A 20,926-nucleotide genomic window follows, 5' to 3' on the forward strand; every position below is an offset into this window, starting at 1 on the left:
CTAATATATGTTAAGAGTCTGAGGTCACATTAAAGCTCAGGTCTCTTCTTATTCCAGGGCCACTTGCTCTACCCATTCTCCCATCTAGTTGTCCATATTAATTTAAACATTTAAAATTAAGAGCTGTAATAAATGCAATGAGATTTTTGATCAACTATGGAGGGTATATTTTATCAAACCGAATATTGGAGACAAAATCAACAGGTTTGAAAATATTTGGATCTGTGTTACAAAAAAAAAGTTAATATTTTAAAACTAAAAGAATAGAAAAAGTTTGGAAAAATATTTCAAAACACCATATAAACTAAATCGGATTATGACAATATGTAATATGTATATTTAACCCTCAACTGTTAGGGGAGCAACTTGCTAGTGGCTGCTGGATGTTATGGGAGCCACCTGCTGGGAATCCAACTCAGACCAGTAGAATGGATCCCTTCATGTGAGAGGATGATGATGATACAAGGAGACTGAGAGGCAGTTGCATTCTCTCACCTCTCTTCTCTTCCTTCTTGCCTCAAGTTTATTTCATACCCAAACCACAAGCAACATCTGTGTCAGTAAAGGCTGATTTGCAGTTCCTTCAGGGTTGTTATGATTCACAGCTGTGGGGACTTTTGGACAACCAACCTGCCCCTTCACACTTAGGCATGGTCCTCAATACTCAACATTCACATACTTTAACTTTTGCAACTTCCAGCATTTGTGTGATTAATTATTTTCACTTTCATGCTGACAATCTGTATTCACAATAAAGGGGAAAAAATGCTGCAAATTTGTGGAAAAACTGATGTCTATCAGGCCCTTCATTGGTCTTTGTTCATCCTATTTTTATGGATTGAAGATTTCTGTGCATTCTGTTGCCTTTACAAATTCATTTGTCTGCCTTTAAAATTCAAGGTTTGTATATATAACATATATAATATTATAATATAATAATAATATCATAATTAGATCATAATAATATCATAATAGATAATATAATAACATATTATAATATAATAATATATAATATATAATACTATAATTATTATGCTCCCAAAGGGTAGTGCAAACCTCATGGAATCCTCTGAAAAAGAACATTGTATAAATATATCTCATTATAAAAAGAATATAAGAATATAGATGACACATTGAAATGAGTTTTTCTTTTAAAGAAATTATAAACACAAACTTTACAAATCATACAACAATAAAAACTATAATCAATCCCAGTATCACAAGATTATGTAGCTTAGAAAAAACTTATTAAGCAGATATTGTGTGTGTGTGTGTGTGTGTGTGTGTGTATGTGTGTGTGTGTAAAATGTATATGTCAGACAAAATGTTAAATTCTGGGAATAAAAAAACAAGCAAAAGGAAAGACAGGTTAAATTCTAATGAGAAAAAGGAAGCAGGAAAAGAGTCAAAGATTAGGGATTCACCTGGGAGCATGTCAGAAAATTAGTCTATAGAGTAGGAGGCTAAACTAAGTTAGAAATAAGCCATCTCTAGTCAAAGATTACAAACTTTGATGGTCATAGGAACCTAACTCCCTCTTTCCCACATGTTCAATGTATAATTTGACCTTCGATTCATTTTCTAACATTATGACCACTACAAAAACTGAAATCTAAATCTAATCTCTAAATCTAGTAAAATATCTCAAAATGAAAAAGTGATAATAAAAATATAACTTTATGAAAAATGTTCCAATTCCTAACAGTTTAAGAAATGTAAAAATCAACACAAGTTTATTATATCAACCAGAAGATCAAAAATTACAAATCGCAGGAAATTCTAATATACTACTAGTAAGATTGCACATTGGTACACTGTGCACATTGTGCAATTGTGGCACATTGGTATTTTTTGGGACAACATACAAGAGTCATAAAACTGATCATATCTTTTGCTTTTATTGTTATGATTCCATTGCTAAGAATTCATACTAAAAGAGCACAGGAAGGAAAAAAAGGATCTAAGTGTACACAAATATCCATAGTTGCTCTATTTCTACTAGCAAAATATTGAAAGCAAACTGTACAGCCACCATTTTGAGAACACTATTATTTAGAAATGGATCATAGATTTGGAGCTAGAAGGGACCTTAAATATCATCTAGGAAACAAATATTTTAAAATGTCATATATATTTAAGAGTGCCAGTCATGGAATATGAACCCTGATCCTCCCACTTTAAATTTAATACTCTTTTCAATGCATAGATAAATATAAAAGTACAAGAAAATATGGAGACTGATATAGAAACTGTAGCAGAAAATAAATTGTAAAAAAGTTGTTTTCAAGTAGTTTTTCAGAAAAAAAAAAAAAACTAAGCTAAAGGTGGGGAAACTTGAAAGAAAGCCTGACACAGAACAAAAACTTATTTGCTTTTAACTCCTTAAGATCCATTTAACTCCATTTTGGTCTTTGATGTTAAATACTAAGGGATTTTATATTATACTATGTTAACTATATATTTTTAATAAATCAAAGCACCCTCCAAACAGAAATTTAAGAGTAAAGAAACTTTACCTCCATATTAAAATCGAATCTATTATCTGTGTTTGGCCAGGGATCATCAGGCCCTGGTTTGTCAGAGAGTCTTTTAAAAGAAACCAAAAATTAATTTTATTTCCAGAAGACAAAACATCAATAATCATCAAGGAAGCCTCATAGTTGTTGCAAGATGCTTTACCCCCAATGATACATTACAAATGATACAATGATTTAATAGAGCAAGGTACATCAACTATTCCTATTCTAAGATTTATTTTGACAGAGAAGAAAATGTTGGTGTAGAAGCTCTATTTTCCACAATAATCTCACTTTCTATTTTTACATTTCTCTAAAGCTGACAAAGGACATATGACATTATAAATCACAGAACTATCAAAATTCTGCAATCTATGTGTAGCATGTCATTGTCCTTTGTACCTTCATTACTACCTTCTGACAAACATTTTCACCATTTTTCTTAAAGTTACCCTCCACAGGTTTCAACTCTAGATATGAGTTGTCATTATTGTTCAGTCGTTTCAGTATGGTCTTGACTCTGTGTTGGCAAAGGTACTGAAGTGGTTTGCCATTTCTTTCTCCAGCTCATTTCACAGATGAGGAAACTGAGGCAAACAGGATTAAGTGACTTGCCTGGAGTCACAAGCTAGTTAAGTATAATTCAAACATGAATTCTTGATTCCAGGTTCACTACTCTATCCACTGCTTTGCCAAACTGCTATATATATATATATATATAGAAAGATATTAAGGGCATTCATTCCTAGATATCATTGATAAACCAGGTCAGGTAATATATGATAAGACTAAAAACCATTTGAATAATGACATATTCATGATGTTTTTTTGGATTAGAATGTCCATTTCCTATTACTACTAATCCAAGTGCACCATTTCCTAATTTAAGACTTATCTCCTTACAAAAAATTTCCATGAATCACAAAATCAGAAAAAATCAATTCAGGTCAATAAAAATTTTACTTGATTCCCTGTATGTTCATCAAATAAAATTAAGTCTTTTATCTTCCTTGCTAGAAACATTTTACATATTTATTGTGGTAATTTGCTTTTAGGTAGTGTTTTATCAATTTGTCTGGAGTGAAAGGGAAGATGAGTTGAGTGGGGTATATGACTTATGATTGACTAGGGCAGGGAATTTTTTTAAAGCTTTTTATTTTCAAAACATATGCATGGGGGCAGCTAGATGATGCAATGGATAGAGCACCAGCCCTGAAGTCAGGAGGACCTGAGTTCAAATCTGATCTCAGACACTTAACACTTCCTATCTGTGTGACCCTGGGCAAGTTACTTAATCCCAATTGCCTCGTGCAACAAACATATGCATGGATAATTTTTCAACACTGACCCTTGCAAAATTTTGCATTCCAAAATTTCCCCTTCTTCCTCCCTACCCCTTCCTCCAGATGGCAAGCAATCCATGTTAAACATGTTAAAAATGTTACATTCAATACATGCATACATAATGCAGATGAGCAACTGTTGTGTGTCAAGAGAATTTCCAGGGGACACTTGCTGAGGGTGGCAAAGGAAGAACTTTAACTCAATTTTTCTTTACTCCCTGACTCACTCCCTTGTCCAATAACCTCAAAGCCCTTCTCTTTTCAGTTCTTTAGATCTGTTAGCACCAAAACAGCATTTCTTTTAGTTCCAATTCTTTGATAGACATGCCAATTTCCTTATCCTTATACTTGCCAACTTACTCATTTGGTCTTTTTTTTAACACCCTTCTTTTTCAGTTGAATTCCATCTCTTTTTCCTCCCCTCCTCCTCCTTATACCCTTCACCTTGTCTTATGTCCTCCTCCATCTCTTCAAATCCTTCTCCTTGGCCTCACTTTTTCTTCCTTTAGATGAAGTCTTTCTCCTGCAGCTTGAGTCACTACAATTTCTCAAGGTTTCCTGAATTTATTAACTTTTAATCTTTTATCTCTTTCAAAATTCTGAATTTCTTTTCCTTCTCCAGCTACTTTTTTCAATCTTTTTGATGTGAACTCCGAAAAGAGCTCAGTTTGTCCCCATTAATATGAATAATGTAAATGCTTCAACAAGTCCATCAACCAAAATCCTGTACCAAAGCAGGTCAGTTTCCTAGCACTCTCCTTAGCATATCCAAGACTGACTCAGTCATCTCATTATGCATCTTGCAGCTATTCACATAGACACTAAACCCCTCCCTGTGCCTTCCCTAACTCCTCCCTAATTTGTTTCCGACCAAATTCTAGATTCAGTCCTTATTTCCCTCCCCTTCTTCCCTCTGACTTTCAAAGCCATGTCACTGGAAGCATCTTGCTCAATCATATATGATTTAGCCCATAAGTTGTTTGAAATTAATAAATGCTTTGTGGCTATAAAATATCTCAGGTAAATTTATCACATTAAGAACTACTCTCCCACCTGGTACCTGGATGCTTCATATATTTGATACTTCATCCTTTAGATAAAAGTAGTTAGAAAGGTTCTAAATGTTCAGCTTCTCTGTATCACAGGATTCTTCCCACAAGTCTCCTGACACAATGACTCCCCCTCTTTGCCTCTTGTAGGGGGTCAAATTTTTTTTTCAAAAATTTTGTATCATTTCTAGCAATACTTCATTCCACTTGATCATCTAGAAAGTAGAAATGTTTTTTTTTCCAGAATTTTTCACTTTCTTCTATATTAAGACTAACTCTTATCACTGGTAGTAACAAAGTGCACAGAATCTGTAGGTCACTGCAAAATAACATTCTGCTATTCTGTGGAAAAATGAGCTGACTAAAAGTGATTCACTTGGTCATTAGCCATTCTTGTTAATGGCCTTTACAGCTAATGCTTTGCCACATCTGTTTCTAGGAGCTCCAGAAAAAAAAAATTAAAGACTTGCTACTCCTTCTTGATGCGGTTTGAGTGGTCTCAATTCCTGGTGGTCAAGCAGTTAGTTAGTGGCAATAAGAGAGTTGTTAAGAATCCCCTTTAAGTTGGCTGCAGGTTTAGAGTGAAATAATTCACTCATTCCCGAATTATTAGTTGCAACATGAAAGTTTATTGTTGGATAGAAATCAGTTTCTAGTGGGAAATGGAATTTTGTCACCGAGAATGCTTTCTCAGTGGGCAGAATGGTCCTGGCAGCTCAGTGAGCTATCTAGGTCCATCTGCAAAGGCCTTAGTTGAAGGAAGCTGTTATATTGGGTTTTTTTGGTGGAGGCTGGGACAGCCCAAGCAGATCAGACCAGGTGGGAGGCTGGGACAGATCAGATCATCAGATCAGGATTCCTCAATTGAATGAGAATTTAGAATTTCTATAGGAGTTGATTCTCTTGTCCTGAAAGGTCTGGGCTCTGTCTGAACTCTTTGGAGCCTGGGAGATCCTGATCAAAGGAGACACAATCTCAGAATGACAATCTTAAAGGGAACAGTTCCCGTCTCCCTTCATCCTCAAAATACAATGCCAGCTTGCCCACATATCTCTTAATTGGCAACAAAAATATCCATGCCAACGGATCAAAGTAGAAAAAAGCAGCTTTCCACCTCTATTGTTGGTGTTCCAAGAAGAGTTCCAAGCAGAAACCACTCACCAGACATTCCCTCTTCTTTTCTATTCTCTACTTGCTGAGAAATGTCCAATAGCATTTCCTATCTTGACTTAAGATCCTTGTCCCAGTGACTAATCCCCACCCCGTGTAGGTAATTCCTTTACCTGGATACTTAGATAAAGTTCCATAAGTATAAGATGATTCATCTTGGTACTGCAGATGTGCCTTAAGAGGTTTATTAGAGATCCATCCCAGATGGCTACTATATAGCATAGCCGTATGGAAGAATACAGCTAGTTGATTCTTCATTCATCTAATAACTATTAAGTAATATTGGTATTAGGATGTTGTGCATAGGAAGTTGAGCACAAGGTAAAAATATAGTGCATCCATTGCTTTGAATATCCTAGTTTTGTGAATCCAAACAAGTCACTTAATCCTTCAGTGTTCTCAGGGAAGTCTTTGAATACAGAACAGTTACCAATCTGATGGATAAACAAACATACCCACATGCACACATACAGAGACAGACATAGTGCGCATACATATGTATATATGGATGTATGCATATGTTTATATATAGTCATATTTTATATTGTATTTATGCACAACCATATGTACATATATACATACATGCATGCATATATACACAAACACATTAAGTGTTTAGTAAACCTAATTTTTTGAAAGATAAAGAAGTAAAAACATGGATGAAACAAAAACCAGAGGGAATTGGTTAAACTGAAGATGTGTTTTTAGGGGAATGAGAGTCTGCTTTGCCTTGGTCTAAAAAACCTATTAAAGACTGAACCTGAAGATCAATTAAAAAAAAAAGTTAACCTGTTGTGAACCCTACCTGCTTAGAGATTCTTCTGCAGAACTTTCTTCTGCTATTGTAGAAAAAGTAAAATACAATTAAAATTTAAATATTAATACATGACATTAATATGAAAAGCATAATTTTAAAGCACTGCTACAATGGGTTTTTTGAGCAATGACAATATGATTCAAATGGAATTATGCTATAGATAAATGTTTTGTAAGTAGCAAGAGGTGGGTCTTAAAGTTTTAGATATCTGTCAGTGATTTGGCTATATTAACCCTTTCATGAGCAGGCTGCTTCACATTGGCAGAATATAATATCTCCAGCAGATATAAATAGAAGGAATAAACTGCTATAATGGTTTTTATATGACTTTTTTTTTATGTAAGTAGATTGAGAAAGACCACATTTGTTTCATTTTTCTACCACAATCCTTGCAGATGTAATGTTTGGAGATATCATACTCCTACATACAGCATGACGTGGCATGCCCTGTTTGGTACATTCTGTAAATCAGGTTTATTGTGGCATAACATATTTTTTAGCCCTTCTCCATGGACAAGAGATCCAAAATAATTTATCTTGTCTAGACCTCTACAGTCCACCAAAAAAAAGGGATTGATAAGTTTCAAAATAATACATTTTCTCTTTTCAAGCCTTTCTGAGGAAAGCTAAAAATAAAAATAAAACTTATGATGTACAATGCACATCTATTTCTTTTGACCTTCTACTCCATGATAGTTTAAAGATATCTAGATGGGCAGTGAAATAAGCACATTTTTGTGCCCATCATACTAGTCTTACAAGGGAAGGAACTAAGAGGTCATTTGCCCATTGCACCATGTATCTTTATTATTTGATTCATAATTATCCTCCAAAATTTACTTTCTCCAATCCATCCAACAAGATGCTGCCAGATTTCTCCTCGATTTCATTTGTATGGAAATCCCAGTGATAAAAAATTACCTCCAGTGATAAAACAGGCAATTTCTCTGCAAATTATATTCTAAGTGAATTAGTAACCTGAGGCACTGAGAAGTTAAGCAACCTGTGTAGTCAATCAGCTGGTATGAATCTGAAGTAAATTTTAAACCTTTGACTTCTTACTGTAAAGGTCAGCTCTTCATCCAATTTTCCCAACTGGTTAGGACCTACAAGAGTGTTCACTGTTGTCTAAGCAAACTGAGAATTTAGCATTCCCTCTACACCTTGATGTGTTTTGGAATTAGATTTCAGTACAGAGCATAGTACTTATTGGCACCTAGTAATGATTATATGAGTAACAAATATGACTGACTTTCTTCTTCCCCATTTAAACATAAATAAACTAAAAATGTTATGCTATACTGTGCAGGATAAAATGGTGCTTCTAGATATTTTCCCATTGGGTGGAGAGTCAAAAGAAGTCAACTAAATTAATACAGAACAAAATATCTAGTGCTTCTTCCTACTTAGATATAGTCAGGATATATTTTACAATATTAGTTTTTAAAAGAATAAAAGTTCTAAACCCCTCAAAACTGGTGGCAAGTTGTCTACAGTCTCATTTCATACCATAAACATGATTCGAAGAGACAGTCAAGTTATGTGGCAAAGTAAAATTTACATATAAAGCAAAATAGAAAAAACCATGCTTTGTGGGCTTGTACCTTAGTACCTCTCAGAACTTCTTGTGAGACACTATCTCAATCACATTTCATTTTTTTAAAATTAGGGTATATTCAACCAGCACTACAGAATGATTGCAACAAAACTTCTGTATAGTTGTCATTTACATGGACACATTGAAAATTGAATCAAGATTAGTGTCAGGTTGATATTCCTTCCCTCTTTGTAGTACATAAGCAATAAAATAGTTTGCAAAACTATCTTATTAATTTATCTTTTTATATATAACATAGAGAATACTTATAATAGGAATGTAATAAATATAATATCAATATAAACACGAATTGAATTAACTCAGTCCAATAATGAATAATACAAAAAACTATCATTGCGAAGTAGTTTTAACAACAGGAATTTCAAACAAAAATCTTTATATTTTAGATAAAAAGTTCAAACTCTTAAAGATTTTTTTTTAATACTAGAAATGGGGGTACCTAGGTGGCGTAGTGGATAGAGCACCAGCCCTGAAGTCAGGAGGATCTGAGTTTAAATCTGGCATCAGAGACTTAACATGGCCTAGCTGTATGACCCTGGGCAAGTCATTTAACCCCAATTGCCTGAGCAATAATAATAATAATAATGCTAGAAATGCTAAAAGTTTCAACTATTACCTTTCCCTCCTCAAAATTATCTTTTAATCATTTTTAATAAAATGTTCAAAGCTTCTCAAGTTCAAAAACTATACACAACTTTCTAATGATATGCCATAAAGAAAAAATATCAACATAATGGATCCTATTTTATTTTATTCTATGTAACATTAGCTAAACAAAAATGGTCAGACAATACCCAAAATAAAATGTGATCTAGGCAGCACCTTTAGAGACTTAATTATTATATGAACAAACATGTTTATTTGGCTATTCCACAGAATATATTTCCCTGAAATTCTTGTTCCTTTTGTCTTCACTGGAGTTTCCCTGCATTTTTATATCCAAAAAGAAATAGGCATAAAAGGGATACAATATGAAACAATTAAATCAGAAAAAAATATGAAAATAAGCAAACTCTATTCTAAAAAGAATGTAGAAATTGCTAGTACAGTCTATTTGATTTATTAATTACTAAAATGCTAATTATTAAAGTATATTTACTATTAAAGTAATTATTTTAAAAGGATATTATTAAAACCTTAATGAGACAGTCAACTGATTTTCTGTCACTAACTATAGTTCCTCATTTCCAAAGTGTCTGTGCCAATCTACCAAATGGATGCCTTTTCAAAAACACATGATGACCACCCATTCAATTAATCTACTACTTATATGGTTTTCTTTATTTACTTCCAATCTTGTTCTTTATCTAATAACACAACACTAAAAATACAGTTTACTCAATAAGTGCTGTTGTATAAAGAAAGTCATTATGTGTTACTACAGAAAGAACAGGGCAAAAAGTAAAAAGCAATTTACCCAACCAATACAAGTAAAATGACCTCTTTTTCCTATGAGAAGTATGTATCCTTTCCCAAGACTGAAAGAAAACTATTTTAAATAGTAAAATTTCCCAAATCATACCTGTAATTTCAAATTCCAAGTTTTTGCGTCTGTATTCTACCCATTTTTCATTAAAGAGAAAATATAACTTTTAAAAGATAAAGTTTCAAGACATTTCCCCAAAAGATAAATGTCAAAGATTATAAGAACAACAAAAGTAATGTGAGGAAAAGAATTTGAAAACATTATAACATTACTTTAATGTGAGTTATTCCTATTATTAATCAAAGGGCACAAAATCCAAAGGAATTAAACAACTAACTACAAATGGCCATATTTTGTTCATTTCAAAAAAATTTCAAACTGTTTGAACCATGTGCTGAAACATGCCACTTTTTATTTTATGGCTGATCCTGCTTTTGTTTGTTTGTTTTTTGAGCAATAAAATATTAAAACAATAAAGCCTGAGCTAGAAAGGATCTTAGAGGCCACCTACTCCAACCTCATTATTTCAGAGAAGAAAAAACTGTAAGTGAGAAATGTCAAGTGACTTGTCCACATTCATAGAGGGAGTATGAAAGGTAGGATTTGACCCCAGGATCTCCGACTTCAATCTGTGTTCCTTCCACTACTGTTCCAACTTCTCTTCATTGAAGATGATAAGTATAATAGAATTATTTCCCAAATGCTGAGCATATAGCATTCTATCTTCAGTCTTATCCAAAACAGACTATGAAAATCATGGTCATGCAGGTCTGAGTACTTATTTAGAAGTGAAAGTGATATTTATGACCAAAAGAATCTACAAATTATGAATTAAAGATTTTCAGGCAATTGTGGAGACAAGTTAAGAAGTGTTTGAAATGATAAAATGCACAATTAAAGGTTTTTTTTTTTGTCATGCTAGTATTTATGTGGTATAAAATATTTTCTGAAGGAGGTAGACAATGAGTACTATTGTACTTGCCTAGCCATATCATTTATATGATATGAATAAAAAATTCAAATCAAAGATACTAAAAATTGAATTAACACAGAAATGCAGTGTTTTAGAATAGGTAGAATTTCAGAGGGTATTCCAAACCCTTCACTTTGTGTTTATAAGTAGAAACAAAAGAAAACGGGTTCGAAAAGCTAGTTCATGGTAGAACCAGGACTAGACCACAGGGTCCTCCTTCTCTTATCTCCACTACAGTATTGTTTCAGTTGAGAAGGCTATTTTGTATTTGTTGGCATTTGTCATGGTATTAACCATGACTTGTACAGGAAGATGAAATTACACAATTAAAATTATAGTTGTGCAAAAAACAAATTGAGTATCTATTTTCAGAAAGCAGAAGGAAAAAAAGGGACTTCTGGAATTAAATGTTATGGATAAATTGTGACTTTTCCACTGATAACCCTCAATTAAAATATCAGTCACCAGTACAAATAACTAGGGAGTACTCAATAATTTGTCAAAGTACCAGAAAATTCAAATTTAGGGTTTTTCACAAAATTGGGGTTATTAACAATTAGGGTCTACAAAAGAATGCAAATATTAATGCAAGATAGCAAGTTGTTGGTTCCAAGGATGTTAAAGAGGGCTTCCAGGCCCCAGGATGAGGACTCTAGTGTACTCATTATTCATGGTTCACTTTGAAAATATAATTTATAGGAAAACTTAATATGAAAAACTTACATAGTAAAACTCAAGGGGAAAAAAGGCCCTCACCTTATTATTGCTCTAAACTTTGTCCCAAAACAATAAGATTTAAGGTTTATGGTGATAGATCAGTCACTGCTCAAGTTTAAAAGAACTGGCAGATCACCAGTTTTGAGTGTAATGATGCATTAAGCAATGCTATTCCTATTACATTTGCTTATAAAATCACGAACGTTACCAATTTTTTGGAACAGAAAATAAGATGGAACAAATAAATATTTTATGTTGGAAGATGAACATTTGAGGAAAAGCAAGTAGATTTCATAAAAGCAAATCATTATAATTAACTCTGCTTATTTATATCCCTAGTAATTAGGTTTCTGGGCCAGATTTGAATTCAAATCCTCCTGACTTCAGGGTTGGTTCTATCTACTATGCCATCTAGCTGCCCCATCCCTAGCTCTTATCATTTAATATATTAACATTAATACATTTACTCATAAACTAAGATGTTTGCCTTATACAGAAGTGTTATTGGTTACTGTATATTGATAAAGAATGGCCTTCTTCTGTTTGATTGAACTATCAATCTATCTATCCATACATCCATGCATTACTTATTTTCCCTACATATAAAACCTAAGAAACAAACAGTATTGTCAAATATACATTTTTTAAGTATTAAAGAATTTTCATATGATTTGGTGTTTGGTATATTTAAAATAATGTAGAAATCAGAAAATTGATAGAATAGCCTACCTAATTTTTTGATAGAGCAGATTAAAACTGTTTTTGCAGTTTCAGGGTAATTAAATGATTTACCAAAAATAAACCAGTGCCTATCCCTTTTAAAATATAAAATGGAAATAGAAAAATAGAGAACATAAGAATGTTAAATTGTGCTTCATTATTTTTAAAAATTATTTATCTGGGTTTGTCAGTTCTACCTTTTTTATCCAGGGAAGGTGCGTCCAAAACAAATCCAGTACCAAAAGCCTTCTCTTAACAGCTGATTTAGGATAGACAGCTCTTATTACATTCCTTTTGTTTTTCGATTTGCTTGTCATAAATATGTCTAAAATAAAAATTAAAATATACTAAATCTACAACAACCAAGATAAAAATTGTATGTAACAAATCTTTGTTGTATCTCAAATCCTAGATTATTACAAATCTTTTTGTTGTTTTGATAAATTGTATGGAGCAAAACTAGTCATTCAATGTAGATATAATAAACATCTTCAGAATCACAGTATTATAGAATTATCAGCTTAAAACTGAAAGGATTTATATAGGTCATTAACTGTAATCTCTTTTATTTTATTATTAAGTAACTGGAATTCCAGGAAGGTTACAATTGTCCAACATCTCATTTATAGTGAGAAGCATAATCTCTCCCCAGGTCTTCTGACTCCAAATTGAGCACCTTACCCCTGCAAACTGTCTCTGTGAATTCTAATGTTGACTATTCACACTTAAGATTCTTTTTAGTTAGCACTCATATGAAGATATTCAAGACATGATGTGATTTTTCTTAAAATTAATTTTAGGTCTCTTACAAATGAGAGGGGTAAGCAAGAGACTAAAATAATAAGAAAAAAAACTACTGTCTATAAATTTGCATTTTTGTTAAATTATATAACTTGTGAAGATGAAATATAAAACATTAGAAAACCTTCAAAAACTACAAAAATGGCAGGTATTATCATTATTACTTCTGAAAAGTTAGATCTCATATTACATAACTATCTTGTATCCTTTCTCTTGCCTGTGTCCTGCTGAATTTCGATAACCTAAGTTTGCCATTTGATTAATTTCTTCTTAGTACCTTTAAATATGAAACAGGTAGAGGTCTGTCCACTAGAGGTTGTCGATTTTCCTAGGGCTATAATGAAGCATGTGGCAATTCTCAGAGCTGGAGTTTGCCAAATGTCTGCTGGACAGTGATTATATCATGCAACTATGCAAGCCACATTCACTCTCACTACCATGGAGAAAAAATTCTTTTAGATTCAATTATATAAAGATAATTAGAATTATGTTAGCACTTACAGAGGATAATCCTAGAGTTTAGCATATTTCTCAACTGTCCATCCATCTGGATCTTGGAGAGTGTGATCAGCATTATGGTGAAGAAGAGTGACCAAGCCTAATGATTCCACACTGAGTTGTGAACGAATCCAACCATTTTGGAGAGTAGTTTGGAACTATGCTCAAAAAGTTATCAAACTGTGCATACCCTTTGATCCAGCAGTGTTACTACTGGGATTATATCCCAAAGATTATAAAGAAGGGAAAGGGACCTGTATGTGCACGAATGTTTGTGGCAGCCCTTTTTGTAGTGGCTAGAAACTGGAAACTGAATGGATGTCCATCAGTTGGAGAATGGCTGAATAAATTGTGGTATATGAAAATTATGGAATATTACTGTTCTGTAAGAAATGACCAACAGGATGATTTCAGAAAGACCTGGAGAGACTTACACGAACTGATGCTGAGTGAAATGAGCGGACCAGGAGATCATTATATACTTCAACAACAATACTAGATGATGACCAGTTCTGATGGATCAGGCCATCCTCAGCAACGAGATCAACCAAATCATTTCTAATGGAGCAGTAATGAACTGAACTAGCTATACCCAGAAAAAGAACTCTGGGAGATGACTAAAAACCATTACATTGAATTCCCAATCCCTATATTTATGCACACCTGCATCTTTGATTTCCTTCACAAGCTAATTGTACAATAATTCAGAGTCTGATTCTTTTTGTACAGCAAAATAATGTTTTGGTCATGTATACTTATTGTGTATCTAAGTTCTATTTTAATATATTTAACATCTACTGGTCATCCTGCCATTTAGGGGAGGGGGTGGGGGGGGGGGTAAGAGGTGAAAAATTGGAACAAGAGGTTTGGCAAGTGTTAATGCTGTAAAGTTACCCATATATATATATCCTGTAAATAAAAGGCTATTAAATAAAAAAAAAAAAAACTAATGATTCCACACTGACAGCAATCATAAGAGCCATTCTAGAATAACAAACAATTCATTTTTTAAAAAATTTAAACTATTCAAATTTAATAGTATTTTTTGTGGATATGCTTCAATATTCTTTAGTGTTAATATGCATGTTGATCATGAACAGTGATTGTTCATGTGCAGCATTAGAAATGCTGACTGAGTGGCACTAGGATGGGAGGGCAACTTGGTTGCTGTGCGTTTTAGAGGGAGGATATAACTATAAAAGTAGAGGGGACGAGAAGAATCTGAGACAATTTTCATGTAGTTCACAAGTAGCTGATGCTTACAAATTCAATGTTTATCATTTTAAGTATGTCTTCATAGTAAGAATAGTCGCACTTAAAACTGGTGGATAATTAAATTGGCATTCTCTTTAGGTTCAATTGGCAGGAATGCTTTGATCCCAGTTGAACACATTTAAAAGGATCACAATCTTTAAAAGGGACTAACATTTTCTTTTAACTGTCATAATGGCTATACAATTTTTCTTTTTAGTTTTAGAAAATATTTATATTTTAAATCAATGGTTATCTACACTCATTTAATTACTATGTTTAAATAATACCAAAAAGCTGTACCCACACATTTGTTAGTTTGTTTGCTCTGAACCTAATTAAACTGCAATCAACCTGTCCATCAGAGGAAGATCAGCAATGATAGTCAGGCAACTATGAAACCCTTTTGACTTCAGTCATTGCACTGAACCAACACCTTAGCTGCTTTTAACCTATGAGGCTGTTCTCTCTCACTTTGGCTTTGTAAATGTTAAGCTAGGTACACTAATGTAGGCTCTATGTGCACAAATACCATGCCAATACTTTTATTTCTTGGTTTTTAGGGTAAGGAAAACTCAAAATATAGTTTATTATTTTTAATTTTGAAAGCTAATGAATGAGTGATATTGGAATAACATGAAAAAGTTATATCAGGACAGGTTTTTATTGTTTTTAAGAACACATTATTTGCATATTTTCACAAATTAAGAAACAATACAAAATTCAATATGGACAAGTGAATAAAGTACTTTGAGCAAATTTCCAGCCAGGATTCCACAGATTTTCAATATTTAACAAATAAAAATGTTCTTTAAAAAATGCATATGGAATTTAACTTTCCTATGTATAATTTCTGTGACTCATGGTTAAAGATTCTCTTGTATATATTGTTAAATGAAATCAAGAGAGGAAGCACAGTATGGTGGAGAGAAAGCTAGCCTAGAAGTTTGCAATACCTATTAGGTCCAAGTTTTAACTCTTACACACACTGATTATATATAACCCTGGAAATTAGGCAATTGAGGTTAAGTGACTTGCCCAGGGTCATACAGCTAGGCAGTATTAAGTATCTGTGGCCACATTTAAACTCAGGTCCTCCTGACTTCAAGGGCAGTGCTCTATTTACTTTGCCATCTAGTTGCCCCCAATGCAATTTTCTAAAATTTGAAGTTGCAGAGATGATGTTGACATGCAATAGTCAAGGGAATTCCCTCTCATCGATAAAATCACCCATCCAGTCTATATCCCACAAGAAACTAAAATACAGAATTCACTGGACAGCTATGTGAGGTATGCTGAGTAATGAAGCTGATTCTATAAATTACACATGAAAAACCAGTCCCCTTAAATTATGGTCATAATTTCTTCCCTTTTTTTGGTCACCTGTCTTTATATGGAAATCATATTCTAAATCTTTAACTTGAAAATATAAGACATTTTCAAGAAATTAGGGTTATTGGATTGTAAGGGAATTCTTACTGGAATTATTTAAAGAAAAATAGAGAGATGTTAAGCCTTTGAATACGTCATGGATATGAGAGTTTGAACAAATTATAGATTGAGTTGCCTTTTCTATGATTGCTAGAGTCTCCTTCTGTTCTATACTATGTACAACCAATTGGACTGTTGTCTCTAGTAATTTGGTTGAGAGAGTAAGCACAGAGTGAGTAGACACTGTTTGCCTCTCCTATATAAAAGACTAGTTCCTGATTCCAGGCATTTTCACTAGATTTTTCATTCCTACCCCCAGCATGGAATTCTCTCTTCTCACCTTCATCTCTTGTCCCACACCTGGCTAAAATACTCATTTGTACAAGAAGTTTTTCCCAAACTTCCTTAATATTGAAGTCTTCCTCTGTTGATTATTTCTAGTTTATCCGTATGGAGCATCATGTTTATATTTGGTTTTCATGAGTGCTCTGACAGCAGGGCCTGGCTTTTATCATTCCCATACTTACCGTTGTGTGATCCCGGTCAGATTAATCAACCGTGTTTGCCTCAATTTCCTCATCTATCAAAATGAGCTGAAAAATGAAATGGCAAACCAATCCAATAATTTTCCCAAGAAAGTCTGGCACAGTCGTTTTAGACGTGTCAACGTTCCAGCAGAAGAGACTATTTGCCCCCACGTTGCTACTGATTTAGAATGAGTTAGTTGGACTCTCGCTAAAAGGAAAATGAAAGTGTTTCCAATTCATTAAAGATGGACAAGATAGGAGGGAGAGGTGAAGCCAACTTTTGGGACTTGCTGTCCAAAATCTATGAGGCAAAATCTGACGCTGACCCTGTCCCAGGTGTGAGAGGTTTTGATTTAGCAAGGGTTAATGGGGTGGGGGACACCGACTCACTTGCAGGTATGAGACCTGTGAGCCCGCAGCAGTTATAACTGATTCAGCCCTAGAGCGGTCTGCAACCTTGGCAACTGAGGGAACTGAACTGCACGCGCGCTTGTCAGATCCGCGGCTCAGGCGGATGCGATAACTGATCAAGTAACGCACTTGAGCAAATGTTGGATCCGTTAGCTCTCAGCACGAGGACTAAGCTCTAGATCGTGTGGGTGGGTAAGCTCCAGGTCTTGCGTTCGAATCTCGAGACCTGTTCTGTTGCTTATTTTGGTGGCCCAGCACCTCCTCTCTGACCCTTGGTTTCTTTCGTAAAATGAAGACATTCTACTAGATAATCTCAAACATCTTGCAGCCCCTAACAATTTTCTGAAGTTGGAGGCGCCCAGACTGAAAGGAGGGACCCCAGAGGCCCGGATTATTTCCTTCTTGTGTGTAGGGGAAGGATTCCTTCATTATCTTCTTGTGTATAGGGGAAGGATTTGTATGGGGCAGACAGCGGGACAGCTGGTCTCTACCAGTCCTGGGTTCAAGCCTACCCTATACAGAATTTAAATTGCCTTATTGAAACTGTTAATAGAGGGGCAGGAGGAGGAAGGGGATTACAGAAGTTCAGTAGGGAAAAAAAATGACCGTTTTAATGGAAAGATTTAAACATATCCTAAGACTACAGAGGATAGAGGATAATGGTCTCATTCAATTCTGGGCTGATGAGACCCTGTCCAGAGTATTGTGTTTTTTAAGAATGTTACATTCTAGGAGAGACATTGATAAATTCAGAGACAGAGATATGGATAAAATAGAAAAGAATAAGGGAAGATATGACGATTTTCAAATATCCCAGAGGGATTCTTTATATCATACTGTTGCAGGCTTCCATTAGGAGAGATCATTAAAGTCTGCTTTGTTTTTTAAGTCATATACAATGAGTAGAAGCTAGAAGTATTTTGTTTTACTGACTTGTGTTCAACCCCCAAATTGTAAGGAAATTTCTGCAAAGGGAAACAGTAGTTAGTTATATAACTAAGCTTGGCCTTTCCTCCCTCCTACTTCACTGTACACACACGTTCTATTCATGATGTGAAATGTATCCTCTGCAGCATTAGCCCACATCTGTACTTTCAGCTCCAGGATGCAAATAATGCATACCCTTCCTCCCCCATCCCCCCCCCACTACTACTGCTGCTTGTTCTTGTTCCACTTTTTCCCTTTCTTCTCATCATCTCCTTGTCCCCGTCTCTCTTCCCCCTTCTTTTCCCCTCTTTCTCTTCTTATTTTCCTTCTTCTAATTCCCCTTTCCCTTCCCTCCTCTACCATTTTTCCCTCCTCCTTTCCAACAAACCAAAATATCAGCTCATCCTGTAAGTTCTCTGTGGGAATTATTTGTGATCCAGTTTGTAAATCCAGTGGTCAATATGTTGTCAGTTTTACTTGTGACATTGCTCCTCAATTAAAGTAGTCGTCTCCATTATTTGTACCATATATGATATCCTGTGGAGCTTCAATACTGTCTCTAAGTTGCATATAATGTTCTATATTATCTAATATTTAGCACAATGATCTAGCTCTTTGAATTGATTTGGACAATGCCTTGGCTAGTTAGAGGTCCCATTAAGCAAGTAACAGACTTCATTATATATTATACTGTATTTGTTATGAGCAGAAAAATAATAATTATATATTTGAAAATACATATGCTTTTTATTGGGGAAAAGATCAATGTATATGAAGAATAAACAAGTAAATTTAGTTTGTTAATACTTGGGTATAGAGGCAAATCATTAAAATTTAATGACTTACAGGTAGTTGGTTGAAACCTAGTATGAAATTTGTAGAAGTTGAAAACCATTTTCATGAATTTTTAATGAATACAGGTAAAAATAGACTAGATGAAAATGAATAAATAATGACTCCTACTATTGGTGATAGTAATAACATCCATATACCTAGTGTCTTATGGTTCATAATAGCAATTTACATACTTTTTTATAACAAATTTACAAAAAATAGGCACTTTCAATACAATTATCTTTCAAGGCTAGTAACACAGCTAATAAATTACAGGGGCTAGATTTGAACCCAGTTCTTTGAATGCAAAATTTAATATATTTTGCATTTTTTCCTTGGTTTTTCTACTTATTGGATATATATTGTGACTTTTTCTCCAGCTGTTTTTAAGATATAGCTTATGTCTATATTTGAGTCTATATATGTCATCTTCCCATTGCTTCTAAGTTTGCTTACAATTAATGCAAATATTGAATCTCGTGAATTGGTCAGGTACATAAGGTGGACTTGTACTACATGATTGAACTGAGCCGTATTTTATATAACTTCAAATAGTGTGAACTTCAGCTGGAGACAATCTGTTTTTAGTGACCTCAGAGTTTGAAATCTCTTCTTTCTTTCTTTCACCATAAAAAACTATCTATGCGGTGAGCAAATATAATAAAGATGACAATATTACCTAAACTAATCTATTTATTTAGTGCTATACCAATCAGATTCCCAAAAAACTATTTTAATGACCTAGAAAAAATAACAACAAAATTCATATGGAAAAACAAAAGGTCAAGAATTTCAAGGGAATTAATGAAAAAAAAAATCAAATGAAGGTGGCTTAGCTGTACCAGATCTAAAACTATATTATAAAGCAGCAGTTACCAAAACCATTTGGTATTGGCTAAGGAATAGATTAGTTGATCAGTGGTAGGTTAGGTTCAAGGGATAAAACAGTTAACAAATATAGCAACCTAGTCTTTGACAAACCCAAAGACCCCAGCTTTTGGGATAAGAACTTACTGTTTGATAAAAATTGCTGGGAAAATTGGAAACTAATATGGCAGAAACTAGGTATTGATCCACACTTAACGCCATACACCAAGATAAGGTCAAAATGGGTTCATGACCTAGGCATAAAGAATGAAATTATTAATAAATTAGAGGAGCACAGGATAGTTTACCTCTCAGACCTGTGGAAGGGGAAGGTCTTTATGACCAAAGCAGAACTAGAGATCATTACTGATCACAAAATAGAAAATTTCGATTATACCAAACTGAAAAGTTTTTGTACAAACAAAACTAATGCAGACAAGATTAGAAGGGAAGCAATAAACTGGGAAAATATTTTTACAGTCAAAGGTTCTGATAAAGGCCTCATTTCCAAAATATATAGAGAATTAACTCTAATTTATAAAAAATCAAGCCATTCTCCAATTGAAAAATGGTCAAAGGATATGAACAGACAATTCTCAGATGAAGAAATTGAAACTATTTCTAGTCATATGAAAAGATGCTCCAAGTCATTATTAATCAGAGAAATGCAAATTAAGACAACTCTAAGATACCACTACACACCTGTCAGATTGGCTAAGATGACAGGAAAAAATAATGATGATTGTTGGAGGGGATGCGGGAAAACTGGGACATTGATGCATTGTTGGTGGAGTTGTGAACGAATCCAACCATTTTGGAGAGTAGTTTGGAACTATGCTCAAAAAGTTATCAAACTGTGCATACCCTTTGATCCAGCAGTGTTACTACTGGGATTATATCCCAAAGAGATTATAAAGAAGGGAAAGGGACCTGTATGTGCACGAATGTTTGTGGCAGCCCTTTTTGTAGTGGCTAGAAACTGGAAACTGAATGGATGTCCATCAGTTGGAGAATGGCTGAATAAATTGTG

General features: G+C 34.0%; 1 long non-coding RNA gene across 1 annotated transcript in view; it reads right to left on the reverse strand.

Annotated features, from left to right (window-relative positions):
• Positions 1–17,425, reverse strand: part of LOC116419297 — a 30,220-nt gene extending 12,795 nt beyond the window's left edge. Inside the window, exons 1-3 of the long non-coding RNA XR_004229565.1 lie at positions 16,858–17,425; positions 12,547–12,674; positions 6,884–6,917 (exon numbers count right to left, since the gene is read on the reverse strand). This is a non-coding gene — a long non-coding RNA (uncharacterized LOC116419297). The remainder of the gene's footprint in view (positions 1–6,883; positions 6,918–12,546; positions 12,675–16,857) is intronic.
• Positions 17,426–20,926: the final 3,501 nt, after the last annotated feature.

This window comes from Sarcophilus harrisii, chromosome 5 (assembly GCF_902635505.1).
Source record: "Sarcophilus harrisii chromosome 5, mSarHar1.11, whole genome shotgun sequence".
NCBI lineage: Eukaryota > Metazoa > Chordata > Mammalia > Dasyuromorphia > Dasyuridae > Sarcophilus > Sarcophilus harrisii.